Here is a 26,081-nt window from a genome sequence, read left to right as displayed (position 1 = left end):
TCTATGAGCTGAGAAAGTGGTCATGAATAAAACAAACAAAAAGTCATGTGTTTTCTTGAGGTCACATTCTAGTGAAAAGAGCTAGACGAGTAGTAATTAAGACATGTGATATGTCAGATGGTAGGGCATATATCGCTGCTGTTTCTTGATAACCTGATTTCCCTCTAATTCCGGGCACAAGAAATAACTATATATTTCCATATCCTTGAAATTAATCATTACTATGTAATTAATTTTCACCCAGTAGGCTGAGGGCAAAAGGGACCTATGCCACTTCCAGAACTGCACATTAAATTGTTGGTGCAAGACCCTCCAATCCCATTCTGAACCTCCTGCAGGGAAGCAATTAACCAGATGGAGCCTGAGCCTTGAATAACTACAAAGAGCAGGGGCCATGGCCATCATCAGTGGACATGTAATTGAGCAAGAGGTATATTTTTGTCATTTGAAGGCCATTGAGATTGGGGGTTGTTTCTTGTTGAGGCATAATCTGGCTTAACCTGACTAGTATAGGTGGAGATAAATGCTGTGAAAAGAAAGCAAATCAGGGAAGCAGCTCAGGTAGGGAGGAAATACAGTCTGAGGTATATTTAGGAGGCTTTGCTTAAAGATAAAGGCCTGAAGAAAAAGAGGTCAGTCATTCAGATATCTGGGGGAGGAACATTTCAGGCTGAAGGAATATCCAGTTCAAAGGGCCAGAGAAAAAGGGACATGCATGGCCACTGTGGCTGTAGGATGAGCAAGAAGGAAACGGTAAGAAGAAAAGCTAGAGGTAACTGGGCCAGATGCATAGAGCCTTCTAGGGAGGATCTGGAACTTTATCCAAGGTGGTAAGTTATTGGAGGGTGTTGAGCAGAAGAGTGACAACATCTGACATATTTAACAGAATGACTGTGAGTGTCATGGGAGAATATCCTGAAAGGTAAAAGCAGGAGACCAGTGAGGGCACTGTAGCAATAATACAAGGGACCCACGTGAGAGATGGTGGTAGTTTGAATCAGGGTGGGAGAGCGTGTGACTGAGAAAAACAGAGAAATAAAGATTTGGGATAAATTTTGAAAGTCAAGCTGAAAATATTTGCTGGTGAATCAAACGTGAGATTCATGAGCAAAATGGAGTTACAAATGTCTCTACTTTTTTTCAACCTTAATAAATGGAAAGACAGAGCTGTCTTTAACTGAGCTGGGAAAGACTGTAGGAGAAGCAAGCCTTGGGAAGGAGGGACTTGAGAGCTTAGTTTTAGACATGCTGACACCTCGGTGTCTATTGGAAAGTCAAGTGGAGATACTGAGCAGGGACTTGGATAAACAGGCCTGAAGTCAAGCACATGGTCAGGGCTGGAGATAAAAATTTTCAACTTATTAGTGTTTAGATGGTATTTAAAGTCACTAGACAAGATGAGATCACTAAGGGAGTGAAAGGAGAGAAAAGAGATCCAAAGACTCAGTGCTGGGATGTTCCAATTTAAGAGATGGGTGAGATGAGAATGAATCAGCGATGGAGACTGAGGAGTGGCCAGTGAAAAAGGAGGAAACCAGACACAGGAGGAAACTGAAGCCCAGATATGGTAACTTACTTGCCAAAGGAGAACCAAACTTTAACTGTGATCTGGGGCCTCACTGCGCACAGCTCAGCTCATGGTCTGGGAAGACTGAGATGGGACTCAGAATAATTGCATATTATTTTTTTGTGGAATATCTCATAGAAATTGTCCAAACTGAGAAATACGTGGCTGGTGCTACAAACAATGAATGGACTAAGAAATGAAACAGAATAGAGGAGGAGAGACTGTATGAGGGAGAGAGAGACAAAGCCCCAGTTGGCATCAGCATATTCTTTACAGCCTCATTCTGTGAGAGAGAACATACTTGGAGGATCTACTTCACCAGAGGGACGAGCAACTTGGTGTTCTTATCCAGGATGATTCTGCCATATCACCAATATCCTCTAGTGTACTCTACGGGGAAAACTAATGAAAGGAGTAAGCATACCTGTAGTTTTAAAACAGAAAGATAGGATAAAAGTGTTCTGAAACTTCTCCAAAACACTGAAATTCTGATTAGGATGTAGAAAGCTGAACAAAACATCGCTCCCACCCTTACAACAACCAAGAGTACCCCTAAACAACCTTCAAATTTGCAGGTGTTTAAAAAATAATCAAAAGAGTTGATGTTGCACGGAAAACTGACATCTAAAGAAAAATAAGCACATCCAAGGAGAGATGCCACTAACTGCCAAAGCTAGTAAGAAGAATTTGGTTAAAATTTTTAATGAATTTCTAAAGGCCGAGTGTGGATCATCTAGAGAATACGGAACCCCTGGGAGTCACAGGCACAGGGAGAATTTGCAGCCACCTGTAGGCTCTTCTCCATGCCCCTCATGGCTGCTTACAGGAAAGACTAGAAGTAGTGAGAGGGCCCGGAGAAAGCCTCCTTTGCGGGGCAAGCCTGGGGTGGGGCTGGGGGTGGGGAGGAGGCTATAGCAGCCACCATGGGAAAGTCGTAAAATACCACCTGGATCTTTCTCTTCTGCCTTTCCTGTGGACACAAGCCCAACTCCATGGGAGGAAAGACAACCTTGATGCTCTAAGCGCAGGTGAAGAGTCACTGCATCTGGGAGAAGGGAATGGGAATACAAGCTCTATTCCTGGGAGAGGGGCAGGAGTACCTCCTAGTCCCAAGCCATCGGTGATTTCCACCGCGGGTGAGGCGGACCCACCTCTACTATCCAGGGCGCAGCGCCTTCCTAACACTGAGGATGGATGAGAACAGCAGAGGGAACCCATCCAAACCCTCTAGCAACTGTCTAGTAAGCACAGACTAACAAGCAACACCACCAGCTTAATGCTAGGGGAGCACCAAGAACATGGAGAGAAACCTTTTCTGAGCTGCAGACTCAAAGAGAAGATGATAAGAAATACCCTCTGAAAAACCATTCTCGTTTTACAAGGTAATGCGAGAGAAATCTGAAGTCTGTGGTGCATTGGAGCAATCATGGCAACAATAGTTCAACTCATGACACAATTGTCTCAACCTAAGGCCTAACAAAAGAAAATGTACGCTCATTTTCAGGCATAAAAACTATTTTCCTAGTCTCTACTGTCCTAGAAAGATGTTAGGTTTAAAACAAACAAACAATATGTGAGACGTACAAAGAAACAAGAAAAAACCACACTGTCAAGAGATCAAGCAATCCACAGAACCAGACTCTGATATGGCACAGATATTGGAACTAGCAGATGGAATTTATAATAACTTTGATAAACATGTTTAAGGCTCTAGTGGAAAAGACAGGCAGTATGTATGATCAGATAATTTCAGAAGAGAATAGTGTAAGAATGAATCAAATTGAAATGTCAGAAATGAAAAACATGGTAATCGAAAAATAAGAAGTGAACTTTTTAAAAAGTAGAGCATCTAAGAGGAACAATAAGAATCAGTTCAACATACATGTAACTGGAAACTCGGAAGAGAAAGAAAATTGAAGAGAAAAAAATATTTGAAGAGAGAAAGAGTTGACATTTTTCTAAATCAATGATAGACACCAAACCACAAACCCAAGAATCTCAGAAACTATCACACAGAGTAAATACAAACAACAACAGAGATAGAGATAGAGACAGAGATAGAGATAGAGATAGAGATATATCTCATCTTCAAACTGCTGAAGACAAAGACAAAAACTGGAAGGCAACCAGGGCAAAAGGACCTATTACATACAGAAGAAAAAATGTGTTATACGAAATGGTAAATGGAACTTTGCAGGCATGATTAAGGTTATGGACCTTGAAGTAAGGAGATTTTCATGGATTTTCTGGGTGGGCCCAATCTAATTACATGACCTCTTAAAAGCAGAGGACTTTGTCTGGCTGGAAGCAAGACAGGTGAAGTAGAAGGCGAAGTCAGAGAGATTCAAAACATGCGAAAGACTCAATCCGTGGTTGCTGGCTTTGAAGATGAAGGAAGGGGGTCACATGACAAGGAATATGGGTGGCCCCTAGAAGCTGAGAATGACTCTCAGACAACATCCAACAAGGAAACAGGGGCCTCAGTCCTACAACCACATGGAACTTAATTCCACCAAGAACGTGAACAAGCCTGGAAGTGGATTCTCTCTCAGAACCTCCAGTTAACAAGTCCACAGCAACCAACACTTTTATGTCTCCTGACACTTGGAACAGAGAAGCCAACCACACCCACCCAGACTTCCAACCTACAGAGCTGTAAGAGAATAAATTTGTGTTACTTAAAAACTGCTAAGTTTGTGGTAACTTATTGTGGCAGCTATAGAAAACTAACACAGTGTTTTTACATCATCCACGCAAAGGCAGGCTTCATGAACAGCAAGGCTTAGCAAAGGCAGCACTAGCACCAACTCTTCATTGCAATAAGGACGCAAAGGCCCATTCTGGCACTAAAAGGCTCTACCCAAAGAAATATATCTCACCCCAGCTGCCCACCATCACATTTGAGTTTCCAGTTTTGAATTAAGAATCAATCCTAGAGATAGAAGTTACTTGTGATAATAAGAAACAGAAGACGAGTAAGGCATGGTCTACCCCAGGGCTCAGGTATAAATCATGCATATTAGGAAGTGAAGTTCACTGTCAGATAGTGTGAGGTTGGCCGCAGCAAGCACCATTAAGGGACAGAGAGGGAAAGAGACATGGTAGCAGAGGATGTTTGGATACAACAGTAGGCCTAGCTGGTGGCATAGCAGGGTGAGAAGAAAATGTGAAAAGAGGGAGGAAACTAGCCTAATTCACAATTAGCAGTAAAGCAAGTTATAAACCCAGATTCAGATATTATTGCCACTATTATGATGCAAAAAGTCACTCTCCTTTTGTAAAATTTTGTGTTTAAAAACTAAAAACTTTCTGTTTATTTTCACATAAGTCAGTCTTAAAATATATACACAATTCATACAACTTAATAACAAAAAACAAACAACCCAATTCAACAATGGGCAGAAGATCTAAGCAAGCAATATTCCAATGAAAACATACAAATGGCCAACAGGCACGTGAAAAAAATGCTCAGTACTGTTAATTATCAGAGAAATGCAAATCAAAACTACAATGAGGTATCACCTCACACCAGTCAGAGTGGCCATCATTAAAAAGTCCACAAATGATAAATGCTGGAGAGGGTGTGGAGAAACAGGAACCCTCTTATACTGTTGGTGGGAACATAGTTTGGTGCAGCCACTGTGGAAAACAGTATGGAGATACCTTAAAATACTCAAAATAGACTTATCATATGATCCAGCAATCCCACTCCTGAGCATATATCCAGAGAGAACTCTAATTCAAAAAGATACATGTACCCCAATGTTCATACCAGCACTATATACAATAGCCAAGATGTGGAAATAACATAAATGTTCATTGACAGATGACTGGATAAAGAAGCTATGGTATACAAACGCAATAGAATACTACTCAGCCATAAAAAAGAATAAAATAATGCCATTTGCTGCAACATGGATGGACCTGGAGATAATCATTCTAATGAAATAAAACCAGAAGGAGAAAGAAAAATACCATATGATATCACTCATGTGGAATTCAAAAAAAAGAAAAAAGAAGACACTAATGAACTCATCTATAAAACAGAAACAGACTCACAGACATAGTGAACAATCTTATGGTTACTGGGAGAAAGGGTGTGGGAAGGGCTAAATTTGGGAGTTCTAGATTTCTGAATATTTACTATTATATATAAAAATAGACAAAAAACAAATTTCTTCTGTATTGCATGGGGAACTATATTCAATATCTTGTAATAGCCTTTAATGAAAAAGAATATGAAAACAAATATATGTATACATATAAATATATGTGTGTGACTGGGACATTATGCTGTACACCAGAAATTGACACATTGTAATTGACTATACTTCAATTTAAAAAAATTACCATCAGTAAGTCTGTTCTACCTGCCAAATCATTGATTTGAGACTATATATAAAAAATCTTTGGACATCAATGGTCTAAATGACAGAGATCATCACAGTGGATGAAGAACAAGACCCAACTATATGTCATCTATAAGGAACCCATTTTAAATATAAAGATACGTATGGATTAAAAGTAAATGGATAGAGAAAGATATATTATGTTAACACTAATCAAAAGAAAGCAGAAGTAGCTATATTAAATTCAGACAGAGCAGACTTCAAAGCAAGGAATTTTATTAGGAATAAAGAGGGACATTACATATTGATAAAGAGGTCAATTCTCTAAGAAGATATAACACTCCTCAACATTTATGTGCCTAACAGCACAGGGTCAAACTGTGTGAGGCAAAAATTGACAGAACGTCAAGGAGATGTAGATTAGTAATCCACATCAGAGTTAGAGACCTCAACACATCAACAACCCTCTATCAGAAATGGACAGATTAAGCAGGCAAAAAATCTGTAAGGACATAATTGCTCCCTGTAAGGTCAGCAGTGACTGTATTTTCTAGGTCACAAGATTCTCATCTTACTACAGCTTTAGCAGCATCACATGTTGATCACACTCTCCTTCAAACAGTTCTAGTTCTGTGACTACTCTTTTTTGTGTCTTTGTAATCTCAAACTTCTCTACCTGCTCGTTAAATATTGGAGGATTTTGAGCCTCATTCTGAAGCCTTTTCACAGTAATTTTATTCATTTCTATGATCTGAACTGTCATTGACACACTGATGACTCCTAGTTTATAACTTTAATCCAGACTTGTCACTGAGTCTAGATCCATATGTGAAACTGCCTACTCAACACTCTTCACTCAGATCTCTCAAAGTCATCTCAGATTCCACATGTCTAAGACTGAACCCATGTTCTTAGCCTTATGACTGACTCTTTTCAAGTATTTCTTCTCTGATGGAATGACCGTTATCCTTATCATGAAGCCGTTCAAGCATTGTTTAGATACATTAACTCATTTAATCCTCATTACAATTCTCTGATGTGGTGACTAGTGCCATCCCCATCTCAAAGGTGAGACAGAGTAGTTAAGGGATCAGCTAAAGACCACCCATTAGCACCCAAGTAGCAGAGCTGGGATTGAAACACGGGCAAGGTTAGGGTACACGTTCTCAACCACTGCATTGTGCTCATGATAGGTACAGGCTAGGAAACTGGTAGTCGTCTTTAATGCTTTCTTCTTTTCTCCCCAAATACCTGTTTATAACATCTGTGTATTTTCACCTCCTTAATATCTCATAAATCCATTTATTTCTATTTATCACCGTTAAATTACCACAATAGTCCAAATCAATACATCTCTTACTACAACTACTAAAACAGACTCCATGCTGGTGACCAGAGAAATCGCCTTTGAACCTAATTCTGGTAACATCACCTGTGCCTAGCACACTTCAGAGCTGCCTTTGCTCTTACAGTGATCAACAACAATTCCGATGTAGTTGATCCCCAGTGTGCAAGATGCTCCTGCATCTCTCTCTCCAGCCTCTCCTGTCAGCACTCTCCACTTTTCACTGCCCTCCAGTCCCACTGGCCAACTTTCATTTCCTCCATTTTACCTGCTCAATCTATAGCAAGGCATCTGTTCAGAGCTAGTTCCTCTCCTAAGGAGGGTCTGAGTCTCACTCCTCTCCTCATCTGGGAAACTCTTACCCATCCTTCAGACGTGGCTTAAGAGTTCCTTCCAATGGAAGCCTTCCCTAACACCCCAGCCTAGATTTGCCTTCTCTTTTGGGAGTACTTATTCATGAAGAATATTGATCTCAGTTTGTATTATTCATTTAGTATGCTATTATATAATTACATCTTCCTGCTCACTACAATGAAAGCTACATGAAATCACAACTATCTTTTTTTTATTCACTTTAGTATCCTCATTGCCTGAGAACTGGCACACAAGAAGCAGTCAATAGCTCAGAAATGTCAGTTAACCAGGTACCATCCCCCCAAGCTTGCTTTCTTTTTCTTTTTCTTGTTTTCTTCCTTCCTTTGTTTCTTCCTTTCTTCCTCCTCCTTCATATTCTCTTCTCTCTCCTTCTTTTTTCTTGTTGATTTAATTTTTAATTAGAAAGGACTTGAGACATTAAAAGCATCTGAAAAGAATAATAGTTTATAGCAAGCTTCTACTTTATTGGTCCTGGACTGAGTGGGTGGGTGGGGGAGCTTCTGTAAACAAAATTCCAGCATCCTCCTGCCTCCAGTTTCAGCATATCCACCCCAACTTCTGGTTTCTGCCAGCCTCTCTACCCTCACTGGTAGAGGCATCCCTGACTTACAGCTCCTGTAAGTCATACTGAAAAATGTCTGATTGTCTAATTGTCATACTGAAAAAGAGCTGAAGAGCTAATTCCTATGAAGGTAGAAAGACTGATGAAGAACTAAGGTGTTTCTTATCTTGTGGTAAATATTCCTATCGGTACAGGAAACCAAATTGCATTATTTACCTTCTAACGGTGTGAGTGCCATGATCATAGATAACCCAGGGCTGAAGGCTTCTCACTGGTCATTTGTAGCTTGTTTCCCAGGCCCACCTCCTCTTGCACACATAAGCCAACCTTTTCAGTGTGAATATAAAGCCACACTTTGGACATCTGAATTAGCAGATATATAGATCTAAGGTAAAGCAACTTTTTGGCCCATAATCCTAACTCATTTCAAGTTCCATCTTTCTCAAGTTCTGTGTCAAGACCTAAGAAAATTCAAAAACCTTATTGGGTATTGTGACAGAATTCTGGGCTGCTCAAACAATTAAGCACTCTAATTTCTTTTAATAGCAGGACTCATAAAAAATGCAACTGTACAGTTTTAGCAAATGTCCTTCAAAAAGGTCAATTATTGCTATACTGAAGTGCATCCTAGCAGAGTTGCTACAGTAATGACATGAAAACATGGGAAGCTTTTACTCTTTTATAAAATTAAAATATTTGATTCACCATTAGAAGAACCAGTTTTAGTGAGGGAATGATTAAGGTTATGTATCATTCTTTTTTAAAAAAAGAAGCATTTATGAGTGACTTCTGTGTTCCAAGCATTATTCTAAAAAATTGAATCATGACGTGTTAGTGGTGGAAGAGCTTTACAGATCTAACAAATGAGGTCAACAGAGACCCAGCCTGGTGAAGTGATTTTGCCAAAACATCACAGCTGGGAATAAAACAAAGTCCCTGTCCCCAACATGCTCAATTTCATGTTCTAAATCACCTTTATAAATGATAAATGCTACAATTACTGTAGAGGTGTCTGAAACACATAAATGCGTGCATCTGTCATGTCCCTGGGTTAAGGAAGGACTTTACCCAAGGCCAAAGATGGGCAAAAAGGCCATGCACTAGGTCTAGCTTTCCTCCTAATTTAATCCTTAAAAGGTGACATGACAGCAAGATCAATATTATCATCCTGAGAATGCTTCTGTTCTCCAAACTTAAGAGGTCTCGTTGAACTCACAACACTGCTTCCATCCTGCACAGCTGTTATGTCACAAATAGAGACCCATGACATCATGTGTGCGCTATGAGTACAGGCAAGAGATCTGCTCTCAATAAACCCTTCTTTCTAACGGTCCCCTGAAAGACTGGGTAAGACCTTTATCCATCAGCATGGCTTTTGCCAACTTCTCTCTGGTGAAGTGAAGCAAGTAAGGCAAAGTTATCTCTTAATATCCTTCTCTAAAGGGCAAATAGTGGCTCATGGGCCAAATCCAGTCTGCCACCTGTTTTTGTAAAAACAGCAGAGTTGAGTATGACAAATACTGTATGGCTCACAAAACCCAAAGCATTTACTATCTAGTCTTTTACTGAAAAAGTTTGCTGACCCCTGATGTAAAGTGAAATAATTAAACAACAACAAAAGACTTAAGCAGAGTCTTTATTATCACAAGGTTGGATCGCAAATGTGAAGTTGAGACAGTTTGTTAAATATATTTTCTTAGTTAAACTCATGAAACTACAGTACCGATTAAGCTACGGGAATTTTATGAACATAAAGACTCAAATATACTTCTCTTGAACCATCACAGATAGAAATGACTGGTCTGAGAATGTTGTTCTTCCTCTTTCAAGATAAGCTGTTACTTTTAACGTCAGGCTTGGTGGCTCTGTCTTTATGATTACCTTTCTAGAAAACCATACGCTCTGTCTGTGCGCCTGATCCATTGTCCCCGTCTCCCACCCATGATAGCACAGGGTCTTGCGCTACGGAACCCAAACGTTGTTGCATGTGGAATAAATTTTAAATCTCTAGAACTTGTGATGCTTTCATTTTATTGTTAACAATACTGAAGATTACTCAGGCATGGAAAGTTACTTTGGCAGACCTAGTTTTGTCCTTGACTGACAATTTTATCATGATTAATTGACTTAATGTTCCTAAACCTCAATGTTCTTAACTGTGAAAGGAAGGGCTTGAACTGTGTCCCCTCTGGGGTTTTGGGTTCTAACCCCTAAAGGTAAATCCCATTAGAGTCCCATCAATTTCTAGGGAGAGATCAAGTTTTTGTTGCATTAGAATTTTGGTAAATCAAATATTATTTGAAATAAATGCTGCCTCAGATAGGTTGAGCCTCTACCTTTTGGAGGACAATTTATCCTGTAAATAAACAATGAAAGTAATTAATTCCATTTTTATGGCAGTGTACCCATGTCACTATGCTACTTTTTGATTTCAATCCATGCAAAAACAGTTCAATAGGTAGAATGATTACAACTAGCCTGACATTTAAATTTTCTTATATTAGTTGAGGAATGAAAATATCTCAATGAACATTTTATAACAGGTAAATTTTAAATCTGCAATTGGCCAACAGTTTTCAGTTTAGCCTCATTTTCATAAAAAACATACATTCACACACATAAAAAAACTGTAGCTATCTAGGTTAGTAGCCACATAGTTTTTTGTTTGTTTGTTCTGGTATTTTGGGGTAGGTAATTAGGTTTATTTATTTTATGGAGGTACTGGGGATTAAACCCAGGACCTCATGCATGCTAAGCACACACTCTACCCCTGAGCTATACCCTCCCCATCAAGTAGTCACATAGCTTTTTGAAATCTACCAAAATGAATGAGATTAGAAAGAGGCTACTTATCAGATGGTTGAAGCTGGCATCAAAATAGGGCTCTGTGGTGTTGGAGGACACAGACAAAGACTGTCATGGTGACCTTGGGGAATTCTAGTAGAATAATCTGGCCTTACCTGACCCAGCTTCTGGTTGTGATTGAAGTTACTTCCAGCCTATTATTCTATTAGTAAACTTCAGCTTCAAATCTCAGAATACTGTTAAGAAATGATATATTTCACAGAGCTTAAATATAACTTGCTGCCCTAAAATAAATACAGGTTATCCTTTGAATGTAAGTTTCTCTTGCAGTCGTGGCTTCGTGCCTAATTCCCCCTTGGGATTTGTTGAGCGTTTCCAAATCCACAGGAGTAATCTATTTATTCTCAGTTCACCAGCAGGGTCAGGGTTGCCTCATCTTATGTGGATCCAGTGTTTGACACAAAGGGCGGGGTGGCACAGACATGATCTAAGTGATGCAAACCATGAAGCAAGAAAGACACAGACCCGAGTGAGAGCCAAGCGGTCCACACATGCAGTCACGATGAGCCACAAAGGCAATTCCCAAAGGGCTCTTACTTACAGAGGGCACCACCCTGAGTTTTAGAAAGAGAAAGGAGTTCAGAGATTGTAAAACACGCTTTTCATTTTAAAGCATAGTTAACTGAGGCCAAGTGAGGTTAGGTGACTGCAGTAGGGTTCTAGTGCTAACCAGTGGCATTACCAGAATTGGGACCCTCCTGTCTGCCAATCAGCCCTATACCACGTACCCCGTGCTGCCCAATGTAGAGAGAGCAAAAGACAAGAACTAAAGAGATGAGTACATCCAATAAACATGGCCAGCAGATCCTTGACACTTTTATTATAAGCTTGAAAAAAAATTCTGTCAATCACATATTTAACAAGTGTTATACTCAGAACAGCATCTTGTCCTCAAAATGTGCATTTCAAAAGAAAGGTAAAAAACTCTAGTATCTTCAAATCTCCAGACATGGCTCAGAACAGACAGAAAAGTAAACCTATGTCACCAAGAAGAGAAAAAAAAAACATGCTTTTTTGAAAAAGAGGAATGGATTTTGCTGGAACAGAGTCAGGGTGGAGTAGGAAGAGTCCACATCTGAGGGTGTTAACTCATTTTTGTAAGTCATCTGCCAAGACTCAGAGGAAATCCCCAATAATCTTAGCAGAGGAAAGCTTTTTTTTAAGGTTTAAAGAAAAATGCATTCTTTCCTTTTTTCCTGCTCCTGTAAGATTAGCCTCAAACAAAAAGCTATATTCAAAATATTCTTCAAAGGAAATCATTATTAAATGATCTTCATTTGCAAACTTCATGTTGCATAAGGAGTTACTGTATTTCTTTCAGCACAGGGCTTCTCTGCATTCCCACAAGTACAGATCTAGCTGAATCGTGGCCATCCCCCTCAAGTCTTGCTGCAGCCAGAATCCCCTTCCAGCCACATAACCCAACAGCCACTGGCCTCTGTAGCTGTCAGGTCTATGCTATAAAAAGACAAAGGACACTCTTATCCATACTTATTTTCCTACAGCATAAACTATAGAAGGAAATTAATCTTTATAGAAGGAATTCCTCTTGCTTTGAAGCAAAAAGTAGGCTTCTTATTCTATAACAGTGCTCAGTGGAAAATCAGAAGCATCAATTTGGCTCTGAGATGTATTGATTTGTTTCTGTCAAAAGTTCTGTGTCCAGTTGGACATCTGGGAAAATTTCTAGAGTTTATCCCAAAGCAAACACACTAAAAATTATGATGAAGTACATGAAGTCCAACTCCCAGGTATCCAGTGGCAGAGCAATGTCACATTTAGAGACACATGGACCCAGACTGGGACTCGAAGTCTTACTCTTGTCCCTCTCAAATATTCAAAAGAACTGAAGAACTTGGAGCCCAGCAAAGTGTATTAAATGTCCTTGTTCTCACTCACTCTGGAGAGAGTTCCCCAACGCTCATCTGTGGTCTCACCCTAAACCTCTCTCATCTGTGCCATCCGGGGGCTGCTCTTGGCCCCTCTGGTTTCCCGCTCCCCGGGCACGAGCTCCTGGCTTGTTACCTCCCCCTCCCGGAGCAGTGCCCTGAGATTCCCGGGCACCCGCAGTGCTGTTCTCTCTCCTGCAGAGCATGAGGGTGGCAGAAGAAGTCCAAGTGGGCAAAGGGGGACTACGAGGGCTGGGAAGCCCCACCTGTTAGTAAGTGTGGCTCCATCTCAGTCTCCAAACGAAATGATTGGGGCATGGCCCACTACAGGTGCTCACGCCACCTGCTCCACACCAAGAGTTGTTTCTTTAAATCATAATTTAAACTGAGTTACTCCATGGAGTCCATTGAGCAAAGAGATCCTTTTTCTTTCTTTCTTTCTTTTTTTTTTTTGTTGAAGTATAGTTGGTTTATAATGTTAATTTCTGGTGTACAACATAGTGATTCAGTTATATATATATATGTGTATATAAATATATATCCCTTTTCATACTCTTTTTCATTATATGCTATTACAAGGTATTGAATGTCATTCTCTGTGCTATACAGTCAGACCTTGCTGTTTATCTATTTTATATGTAGTAGTTAGTACCTGCAAGTCCCGAACTCCCAATTTATCTCTCCTCTTTCCCCCTTGGTAACCATATGCTTTCTATGTCTGTGAGTCTGTTTCTGTCCTGTAAATAATTTCATTTGCCTCACTTTTTTTAGGTTTTACATATAAGTAATATATGGTATTTTTCTTTCTCTTTCTGGCTTACTTCCCTTAGTATGACCTGGACATTGTCATACTGAGCAAAAAGATCTTAAATCTGCTTTCATGGTCATTATAACAGCTTCAAGAAATTTTGGTGGCTGTTAATACTATTTTCTGGGTTAAACATATAGCCTTCTCCCAGCGTGCCTTGCAAGTTCCCTGCAAACACTTGTTTTACAGTCAGACTTTCTGCAGAGAAGACGTTACTTGGTCCCTTTTCCAGGAACCACTGGACATATAAACAGAACATGCTGACACTTATTTGCACATGATTTGAGAGATAAAAGGAGGGCTCTCGTCTTGAACAAATTCTTCCCCTCTAATCCTACTTGGTTGAAATCTTCCCATTAGAGAAGACAGACCCGATTACCTTGCATTAAGGCTTGCTTTATACAAGCATCTTTGGATGAAAGGCAAACCCTTCAGAGGAGTAAGACAGTTAGCTATTCCCAGCCATTAATGCTTCACTGTGAAAGCGACTATCAGGTGATTTGCAAAGAGTCGGCTAGCAGGAACAGGGCAGTGACTGGGGAAATCTTGACAAGGAGTAGTTATGGGATAATATGGAGCATTCAAAAGACAAGGCAAGACTGGAGTGGGGCAGCAGAAGTCTTCGGATACTGGGCTCTGGAGGGAACACTGAGAATGTGGGTGGGCCCCATAGATAAAATGTGCTTCCACTTGCACATTTATGCCTACCACTCTTTCTGGATTTTCCCTCCAAATTACAACAAATGCCTTGCATAGGATCATATCACACAATAGAAATGAAAATGACCCGCAAGTAAAGAGCCTGACAGATGTTCAATGGAAGCTGATGGAGGTTTATTCACCTGTTGATCAAGGTATTTGTGTTTCCTTGTCCCAGCAAAACCGCAGGGGTTCTTTTTAAATGAGTGAGTCAAGAATGAGGTCATTAAAAATAGATTTTTTAAATGGAAATGAAAACAGAAAGGAGGTGTGAGGGTTCTTGCCAGTCAAATCAACTCACACTTTGTCAGTGAAAGAATTACAGAAATGTGAGCTGAGAAGGGTGTGCCTTCCAGAAAAAGGATAGAAAGAAAGGCAAACGGGTGACACGTCATCCTTCCCTAAAGCACTGGATTCTCAAGAAAACCTTTCTGCAACCCGATCATTTCACCTCACTAGGTCAAGGCATTGATGTATTTAAGAGTTTTCTAGATTTAATAAAGCTGCCATTGCCATTAAAATAGCATCTGTATTATATTTTAGAAAATGAGACTCACACTCTAGAAATTACAGTAAGCAAAATCAAATTTTTACATAAAAAAAATCTGTACTGAATGGAATCTACAAATAAATTGGTGATCACAAATATTTATAACGCAACTTTGAGATGTGAAAGCTACTCTCTGGGCCAAGAATAGAGGTGATGGATAACCACTCCGTGTATAAAGAATCCTACAAGACAGCTGAAATGTTCACAAAAACATTCAGGTTCCAACAAGCCCTCACCCACCTTACAGAACCCCAACAATGAAGGTATTATTTTTTGCCGATCAAGACTCGTCAATGCATATTTTTTTAAGGGAAATAAGCAGTTCCACTTGGCTGTCTGGTTTCCCTAATCTGCTTATGGTGTTTAAGGCCCAGTGAAAGAGATATTTAAGTACTGAGATTTCTCTCCTCTCCTCCCCTCCCCTCCCCTCTCCTCCCCTCTCCTCTCCTCTTCTCTTCTCTTCTCTTCTCTTCTCTTCTTTTTTCCCTAATGAATGTTAGGTTCCGTAGCCCATGGCTGGAGGAAACACTGATGCTAAGCAGTAATAATAGCATCGCCTTTTCCATAAAAACACACTTCATTCACCCTGTGGAACAGGGGTAGCAAATACTGTCAGTCATTCCTCATTATCAGCAGAAGCTGTATTTGTGAGTTTGCCTCCCCTCCAAAATTTACTTGTAACCCCCAAATCCACATGCCCAGCACTTTGGCAGTCATTCACGGGCTTGCACAAAGTGGCAAAATAATTGAGCCCCACGGTATTGTTCCCAGCTGAGGTTGGAAAGGGTGCCCCTCTTCCTCCTTGTTCCAGCTCTCAGCCTGTAAACAAGAATACCATGCACAGTCTATTTAGTGCTGTATTTTTTCCCACTTCTGTGCTTTTTTTTTTTTTTTTGGTGATTTCACTGTTTTAAATGTCCCCAAGTGTAGTGCTGAAGTGCTGTCTAGTGTCATAAGAACAAGAAGGCTGTGACGTGCCTTATGGAGAAAATAAGTGCGTTAGATAAGTTCTGCTCAGGCATGAGCTACAGTGCTGTGGGTGTGAGTTTAATGCTAAGTAAATCCACAACATACAGTAAGTAAAGTGTCTTTAAACAGAAACATGTGAAAAACAAAGTTATGTCTTGATTGGCTGACAAAAATGTGACCAGAGGCTCACAGGAACCTAACCCTGTGTTTCTCCTAGAAATAACGGCTTGTTTGTTATTTGCTAATTTAGTGTTTGCCAAAACTGTATAGAACACAGCTAATAGGGTGATAAAAATTGTATGGGGAGGAGGCTATAGCTCAGTGGTAGAGTGCGTGCTTAGCATGCACAAGGTCCTGGGTTCAATCCCCAGTACCGCCATTAAAAATAAATAAATAAACCTAATTCCCCCCAACCAAAACAATAAATTGACTGTATAATGCTCTGTGTTTTTCAGGTAAGAAAATTAAGACCCAGAGAAATTAAATTATTTCCTCCAATGTCACCCACCCTGTTGGAAGCAAAGACTAAACTGGAGGTGCTTTGTTTCCAAGCTCAGTGATCGTTTTTCTGCCTCATGCCTTCCTCCAGTTACACCTTTGCTATGGATAAAAAGGAAGGGCTTTCGTTTCTTCATTACATGGGATGCCCAGATTTACTTAGCATTCTCCTGTCCAGAGCACTGACGTTCAAAGTGTGTCTTTTCAAGTGATTAAAGAAGGCTTGATGCTTTAAGCTGAAAAGGGAAAAAAAAAGAAAAGAAAAAAAACTATGTGACAGTTTGATTTAGACTGCATAATTTTAATGTTTGGGTGATGATGAGTCATGAATGTAAGACATAGGGAGGGAGAGACAGATAAGACTAAACTTTATTTAGTGTTCTCTCTGTGTGTACCAGGCAAATGCAGCCAATTTATTTTATCTTATCTCATAAGAAATTACTGTGGATTTGGGCAAATTAATTTACCTATTATCTTTAAGGGAAAAATTGCAGTTTCTAAGAAAATTGATCTCATATTTTTAAAAAAAAGAAAGATACTCATCAAGTGTGGACCAGTCTCTAAGATGTAAAGGTATAGATTCAAAATCTAACTTATTCCTATTAGAACAGCACAAATTAAAGAAAAAACAAAACAAAACAAAAATACCTGACAATATCAAGTAATGGCAAGGATGTGGAGCAACTGAAATCTTCATATCTGCCATAATTAGTACTATCGGCACTTTAAAAACAGTTTGGCATTTCTTTTAAAGTTCAGCATACACTTAATATATGATAAAGCACTCCCACGCCAAAAGAAATGGCAATGTATGTTCACACAAAGACCTGTAAGCAAATGTTTATAGCAGTTTTATTCATAATTACCCCAAACTAAAAACAAACCCAAATGTCCATCAACTGGTGAATGTGTCAACAAATTGTGGTCCAGCCATATAATGGAATACTGTTCCACTGATAAAAAGAACAAGCTACTAATATGTGCAACAACATGGATATATCAAAAAAGCACTACGTTCAGTAAAGAAAGCCAGACAAAAAAGGCTACATGCTTCATAACACAGGCTTCTATCACAGGACAGTCTGGGAAGGGCAGAACTGTAGAGACAGAAATCAGAACGGTGGCTGCCAAGGGCTGGGGGTTCGGGGGAGGGACTGACTACAAAGGAACACAACAGAATTTTCTAGGATGACAGAAATGTTTTGTATCTTGATTAAAACTGACAAAATATAACAACTGATCAGACTGGATGAAACCAACGAGGTAGACAAATAGGAAACAGAAATGACATCTTTTCTGGCACGTTTAAAATTTAGAAAACTTTAAAAAAAAGTCATTTGTTACTTTTCCTTTAGAGTAAGCTATTGCTGCAGAAGATTATTTAGTAATTAGCTGAAAGTATGGTTAAAATAAATCACATTTAGCTTTAGGGTGCAGAGTAGAATAACAACTGTCCCAAGAGAGGGGCATTCTGGGATGTCAGCCTGCCCTCGGTGCAGTTTGAGATCCCATCTCTCTAAGACAGAACAGGCAGGTTGTTTGTAGAGAGTATGGGCAAAAATATTTCACCTGTTTGATAACTTAGTCACTCTTAATATATTGATCTGAAGATTATTTAATAATTAGACACCTTAAAAACAGCATAGAAAATTTCTTAAAGAACATTGGTATAATTATGTTGTCTTAGGAAAAAGAAATAAGGGTATTGAGAAAGTCAAAAATGTTTACATTTGAATGTAGATAAAAGTCCTTAATCATTGGAAGTTACCTCTTTATTTTGTTAAATTGCAATGAAACAAAACTTTTGTGAACAAGGTAACAAAATTGAACCCAAAAGCTATACACTCCCACTTCTAATGAATGAATCGAGAGGAGAAGTCTCTTCAGGAGTGAGCCCTGCTGCTGCCTTGGAGGAGAAGGGCCAGTGAGGAAGAAGGGGTCCCTCACTTCCAAGGACAGGGTGAGAAAAGGATTCTAAAATGGTTGATCACTAGTCACAGTCATGACTTTCCCAGTGGCACAGTGCCTGTTTGGATGATGGTTTCAGATCTGACTCAATTTCTTGCCTTCTTTGACTTTCTTCTTTGCCCACAGTATCCTTCACAAGAAGAGTCTGCTTCCAAGACCTGAATGTTTTGCTTTCTTAGGTAGGTGTGTTTATCAAGAATAGATAAAGGATCGGCAGGAAACTAGCTGTTTTCACTGCTAAAACAGCCCTTCCTTGGCAACTATGATAAATGCTCTGGGAAGGTCAGGTCCATAGTGCCTTGAATCTGCATGAAAGCAAGAGACCACCTGGGGTCTTGTGAGTCCCCAAATGATGATACAGAATAGAAGACTCCAGATCTAGCCTGGAATTTGGTCCGGGACAAGGGGCCAAGCAGGTCCTTTGTTACCTGTATCATCCAAATGATCCAGATATTGACTGGCCAAGGAACTGGCCAACTGGATGGAAACTGCCTACCCAATTTTTTGTGTTGTTACATGCTTGGTTAATAAGGTCTTAGTAACTGATAAGTATCTGTAATTTTTCTTTGTAATCATTTTGAAAACAATGGTATTTTTGAAGGGAGCAAATGAGTTCAGCTTAAAGCCCCAATAGTACCCATTAATGAAACACATTAGAGTTAAAATATAATTAGAATCTTGAATGTTCTGGGAGAGCCCTAGTTTTCAAACATGCTGTCTGTGTTCTCAAAAATATTTTCATATTTACTCTGCATTCTGGTTTGGGGTTAGAACAATTTGCTCACCCTCCACATATACCACATATAAAGACATCCCCTATAGGAAGTATTTTTTTAAATAAACACTTGTGGAAATGCCATAAAAAGTTTGCAGTATGATGGAGAAGGCCCTTTTCAAAGTCTTTCCAATTCTTCCAAGCAAAATAAATCCCTTTTTCGCTCCATACCCCAATACAGCTTTATTCATTCCTCAGTTTCAGCCTTTATTCCATTGCATTATCCTGCTTAGTTCATCTGTTTCTTTTGCTAGGATAGAAACTCAGGGACAGGAACCATTTTTCTTCTTTATATCTTTATTATGCCTATTATAACATCAGGTGCTTATAAAATTATTTTTTTCTATAAGAGAAAAGAAATTTCACAAAGGCCTACCCTGGAGATATAATTAGGAGAAATCCATGGCATAAACTTCAGCATGAGGTCAAAGCTAAGGCCAAGGAGATGAGATTCTGGCCTGATCCAGGCTTGTCCCAGGAGGCCCATTTGTTCCTCAGGGGAATTCAGGGATGTAGGTTAGCTACAGGGTGGACCTTGGATCTGGTTCTCCTTAAGCTGTCTTGGGGACAGGCTGACTCTCCTAAATGGTGGCAGGACCAGTACAGACCCACCCTTGGCCTAAGGCCAGTCCTGAAATCATATCTGGAATGAATGACAAGGCCATCTATCAAGGCCTTAGGAAACATGGTCCTTCAGCTGCTCTAAACTATCAAATGTTTTTCTATGATTACTTAAAAAGAATTTTGTTCGCATATTTTCCCAGTCACTCTTTGATCAGTATTTATGCCCAGTTTTTTGTGGTCCTAGGAAAGGTAACTGATCCAAAAATACTCCTCTAGAATTCATTTCCACTTATCTACTTATCTTTTGCCTGTAGGCAAGACTACATTTCCAAAGCCGTATGCCAATAAAAGTTATCTATGTATCTCATTCTATTTTTACTTGACTTAAATAGTCCTTTAAATTAAAATAAAAACAGCTGCAAATACACCCCCTTTATTAATTACCTAGTATTGCATAATAAATTAACCCAAAAGCTCAGTGGCTTAAACAACAATAAACATCTATTATCTACACAGTTTCTGTGGATCAGGAAGAAACTTGGAAACAGCCTGGCTAGGTAGTTACTATTCAGAATCTCTCATGAGGTTGCAGTGAAGATATGGGCTAGACCTGCAGTCATCTGAAGGGGTGAAGGATGGCTCACTCACATGGCTAGTAAGTTTGAGCTGGCTACAGGCAGGAGTTCTCAGTCCCTCACCATGTGGACCTCCTCACAGGACTGCTTGAGTGTTCTCATGACGTGGCAACCGGCTTTCTCCAGGTTTAGAGATCCAGAGAAAGAGCAAGGTGTGAACTACAATGTATTTTATGACCTAGCCTCAGAAGTCATACATGTTCCCTTCACTTCTTCTGTACTCTAATGGAGTACAGGCCAGCCGTGATTGCATGTAGAGGAGACTCCACAAGGGGCAAATACAGGATGTGAGGACCACTGAGGGTCATCTTGGATTCTATACTCCCACATTTAAATTTTTTTGCACCATATCAAAATCAATTACATAAAATAAGCTGTGTCTTCACATCTTGGTTATGGAATTGGAGATTTTTCATGGCCCATCTTGAAGACCTTTCCGCATGTGTTATGAATATGGTGCTAATCCTTCCAGCCACTCACTTTACGCATCCTAATTCTAACATCTGTCTAGACATGTGGTTCTTAACTTTCATTGGCTTTGAAGCTTTTTAAAGAATCTCAATACCTAAAGGCCAATAGCCTCCCCTTTGCTTCCCCCCCCCCACAAAAGTACATACCCACAAATGCTCTACTTTACATACAATTTGAAGACTTCTATGGACTCCTGGGACTAAGAAAAGGAACTCTAACTTGCAGGCTACATACACAATGTTTTCAGCTGGCTGACAAATACAAATGTCATAGCTAATGTTCAACAATAGATTGATGCCCAATATTAGCTGAAGGGCAGGCTAGTTAACAGTCTACGTAAGTCAAAATAACAGGCAATTTTCATGTGAACTATCAAACTCACCCTTAGTTTCACAGTTATATTTTTTTGATTGAACCAGTAAAGTAGACTTCATATTTTATAGTGGGCTTTCTTGAGTTTGAGTTACACTTAACAGAAACTTAAGGCCAACATTAGGTATTAACTTTAGCATACGTATACACAAACAGAATGACTCTCACTAATGCCTCACAATTGCACCCAAGCCTTCTAGCCCCAGTTTTAAATATTACTCATCACCAAACAAGGTTAGTTAATGGTGAATGCTGCTTAGGCTCCAGCTAGTTATGGGGCAAGATGGTTTCTGCATATAAAAGCAGACAGAAATTCATCACAGGAACTAAGGCTCTCACTGTCTCAGGCTAAACATTTTCTACAGACAAGTTTCATACACTGAACAAATGAAAAGCACAGGCTCTCCAGATTTCTAGAACTATAGGAAATTAGCTGAGTTCCTTTTAACCACCTTCTTTGAATCAGTGCCCCAGTGCCTGGTACTGATTATATAAAAAAGGTCAGTATTCTTTCCCCACACACAGTTAGTCTCATCAGAATCATCAGTGATAGCTCTTTAACACTCATATTACCAGACCTACTAAATTAGAGTGTGGTACGGTACAGTAAGGCAGAGGGAGTGAAAGGTGGAGACGGGGGAGGTAGGACTCTGCACAGTCAGCAGATTCCCCATCAGTGGTTTGCAAAACGTGGTCCTAGGACCACCAGCACCAGCATCACCTGGGAACTTGTGAGAAATGCAAATTCTCTGGATCACCTCACCGCAGATCTACCGAATCAGAAACTCTAGGGATGGGCACAACATTCTGAATTTTAACAATCCTCCCAGATGATTCCACTGCTTCCTCAAGCTTGAGGACCACCGCATTCAGTGATTCCTCATGCCTCAAGATAGTGTGAGAATTACTATCGCCAGGTGTGTTAAACAGCTGTACCTCAGTAAGAACAAATTTACATTTCTTTTCCTATCCCCATCCAGTCATCTTCCACCATCAGGCCTTGTGCATGGACGCAGGATGCAAATACCATAAAGGAAGAAGGGTAGGGGGAGAGAGACTTTATTTAGATAAAAGCAGATAAATGAAGGGACATATTTCTCCCCTTTAAAGAAGCAAACACTCTCATGAAATAAGAAAATCCCCAGGAAGAGATAACCCTAAGAAGATCTTAACTCTGCTAATGCTTAGCTTTTAGTGCCATTTAAATGATTTGATAACATAATTTACAGGGACTTTATTTAGTGTTAATATTTGTGGTTCCTTTGCAGCCTATGAACCTCTGGCCATGAAAAGGAGTGTTCGAGGTGGATGTTTCTGGGACACCACAAAAACCTCACAGATGACATGTGAGCCATGGGTTATGACGACTTTGGAAAACACTACAGTAAATACTTGTTGTCTTAATTTTCTGACATAAGTAAAAACAGATGCTTGGATTGAATGGCTGATTAAGAACAAGTGCTATATAATGCAATTCGGCTGGCAAATTGAGGGTCGCCTAAAACTAAATGGTGTTCTTTGTAAACAGCTGAGAATGGCACCTGAACATATTTGAGAAAGCACTGACATGTTGGCGAAAAATTGTGGGAGATTTCTTGCCAAGAGTACGTGGAGAAGGAGTTTTGACTAACCTAGAATATGACGTATTGTTACTTCTTTAAGTGATTCAAGGGCATTTTTTATTAGTCTGGTGATACAATTGTAGTATCAATATTTTTAATTTGAATTACTGTTCCCCAAACAGGATAACAAAAACAATCACTTGCTCCTGTGAAAGGCTGTTTATAAAGAGTTTTGCAACTAGGTTGTTCTGCATGAGAAGAAAACTCTAAACCACACTAATACCAGTATGTTGGTCAATCAAAACATCGATGGTGGGGGGAGGGTATAGCTCAGTGGCAGAGAATGTGCTTAGCATGCACGAGGTCCTGTGTTCAATCCCCAGAACCTACTTTAAAAAAAAAAAAAAAAAACAACTACTCTCCCTCTAAAAAAAAACTTGAGACCTGAAAAGAGTATGGACTAATTAATAACAATGTATCAATATTGGTTCCTTAATAGTGACAAATGTAATACACTAAGGTAAGATATAAGGAAAAGTGAATGTGAGTTATATGAAAAAAAATCAGTGGTGCATGACACCAAATTTTATCCAGTCTCAGATTTTCATCTTTTTCATATTTATTTGTTTTTGATTTGTATTACAAGGAGAACCAGCACAACAGTGCAGCATGGCACATACATGTGTAAGCACACACACCTGGATCTGGAAGCCCAATTTTATATACTTGTCTGTATATTTCTTCCCCTAGTCTTTATTACTGTGGGTCACGGTTGAACAAGCCAAGAGAACATATCAAGTTTCTATGGCATAGAAAGTGGAAGGTCTTCCAGGCACAAAGATGGGAATGGGAAGAAGACATGAGAGCAGAAAACGGGAGGGCTGTCAGAGTAAGAGGAAAATTTGGAAGTCGTCTGTTGAGGACTGCAAAGAAAAATAGAACAAGAGAGCCAGAGAAACAGAGATCAAAGAGGGAGCCTGGTATGTGGAAATGGTATGAAATGCCTGCAGCTAGGATCCAGTTGCCAGTTAGAGGATCACATTTCATGAGGACAGTTGACACAGAAGCTCAGTTTCATGGCAATGTTGGCTACCAGTCAAATGAGGGGACACATGGCATTTGAACTTAAGGTCCACTGCGAGCCACTGGTAAAGGCCGAGTTCTCTGCAAGTTCTTTAAAATATCAAACACCAACAACTTCCACAGGACAAAAATCCAGGAACAAAGAGAAAAGTGACCTTACAAAAGAACACTGTAGTATCTGGCTTTTATCACACGTATGCTGTTGCCATACTTCAAGGCACATAGCAACGTGCATCATGTTCAAAAGCATCTAAGAATGAACTATGGTGTTAACATATGATATAGTTCATCCTACCTGACATGCACAGAGTTTATCAGATTAATGTAAGTTCATGCATTTTGCAAGCTTGCTGATGCCAAGAAAAATGAGCAGGAAGTCACAATATTTTCAATTAAGTGGAGCATTTAGAATGACATTCCTGCCTTGAAAAAAATAAAAAGTGTGCACTGTCTTTTAAAGGGATGAGTCCTGCTGAATCCAAACAGATGAAGAGTCAGCTGTGAGATGAGGACAAGGGCCAAAGCGGCCAGCAGCAGAGGTGGGGGGTGGAAGCCAGGAGAATATTCTGGGGGCTCTTACGGTGTTGGGAGAATGGGGAACGGGGAAAGGAGGGAATTTTAAAGGAAAGAGAGAGAGAAGGAGGCTGAAGGGAAAGGAGGATTAGGAACAAAACGAGGGCAGGCAGAGAAAAAAGCAGTCTCCTGAGAGGACTGATCAGTCATCTGATCAGACCAACCTGATGCCTGAGAACTGACCAGACAGACTGCAGCAGGCATCGGGGAGGAGGCAGATCACACAGAACTGCATCCCAAACATACGTGGAGGACAAATTGACCAAGTGCTCCCAAATCTTTCACGATAAAAGGTAAATCTTCTCTGACAAAGAGCTTCCAAACCCCTGTCAGGAGAGCTGGACAAGGGAACAGGAGCTGCTGATGGCAAGAATTGTGTTTTAAAAAACCCAGAGTGCCTGGTCCTCCTCCTCAGGCCCTGGGTCACTGTGAGGCTGACACATCACGGGCCCAGACACACAAGACTCTGATACCCAGCCACCGAGCATTCTTTGAGCTCAGCCTCTTTTCAGGAAGTGTCCAGGAGACAAGAGTGCCTAGATCTTTCTCTAGCTGTGATGGTAGGTAGAGTTTTCAAAATTGTGGCTGGTCTTTCTCATCCCTTTTTACTTAGGTTTGGAAAATTACTGCCAAAAATCCATCAAAATCACCCTAGTATTATTTATTAATGGAAACCAAAAATAGAATGGGTATTTTTTTTATTATTCCCTTTTTGCAGGGAAGCAGATCTGATGTTCAGAGAGGTCAGGTCACTCTTGACTGGCTCACATTTACTCCTGTACTTTACCCACTAGCCCTGTTTTCCAATATTTAATCCTCTAATTTTCATGAAACTATAGTTTAGGGTAAACCTCAATGGCAGAACATGGCAAGCATCACTTTCCTTCTAGTTCTGGTAATTAGAGAATTATTCTGTGACAACAGGATCATTGGGGTATTTTAAGAGGATGAGCCAGGAGAGGAAGGGTGGAGCCATTCTTCAGATCATCTGATCCCTTACTCCAAACTTACTGGCCAGAGACACTTTAACTCCATCTGGGAAAGTGAAAGGAGATGGAAACTCTGTCCTGTATCCCCTGCCGGCGTATCTGTAACAGGATTGAATTCCAGAGTTCTCTGCCAGCATGACTTTGGCAGCCACCCCAATCCCTCCTTCAATGACAGAATCTGCTGCTCCCAGAAAGGAAAGCTTGTTAGGGCTTGCACGCCCACACACACACGTGTGCACAGTGGACTCTCAGCAGGGCCCTTGGAAAACCAGAATGTTTACTTATCAGCCAACAATGGAAAAACCAAAGGATGGCACTGAACGAGAAAGGAAATCTGAAACTGCCCTTTCGTCTCTTGTTGGAAGCAATGTACCCCAGCTTCATCTTAGCAGGGGTCCATTCTCCACTCAGTGAGGAGAGACCTTTCATTTTGGAGACATGGTGGAATACACTTCAAAGACCTTTCAGATCATAACTCATCCTAGGTGCTCATAAATTATCCTTCACATAAAACAGAAAGAAGATGAGCTGGAGTGTATGGTTAACATGCACAATTAAAGATACCATTTCCATAGGCAATTCACATAATCTGGAACTTTTGAAAGGGGCAATT

General features: G+C 40.0%; 1 protein-coding gene across 50 annotated transcripts in view; it reads right to left on the bottom strand.

Moving 5' to 3' along the window:
* Positions 1 to 26,081, bottom strand: part of ABI3BP (ABI family member 3 binding protein) — a 237,934-nt gene that overhangs the window by 202,097 nt on the left and 9,756 nt on the right. The gene's annotated exons all lie outside the window — the stretch shown is intronic.

This window comes from Vicugna pacos, chromosome 1 (genome assembly GCF_048564905.1).
Source record: "Vicugna pacos chromosome 1, VicPac4, whole genome shotgun sequence".
In the NCBI taxonomy this organism is placed as follows: Eukaryota; Metazoa; Chordata; class Mammalia; order Artiodactyla; family Camelidae; genus Vicugna; species Vicugna pacos.
Note: the sequence above shows the minus strand (reverse complement) of the source record. Positions and strands in the feature narration are given on the sequence as shown.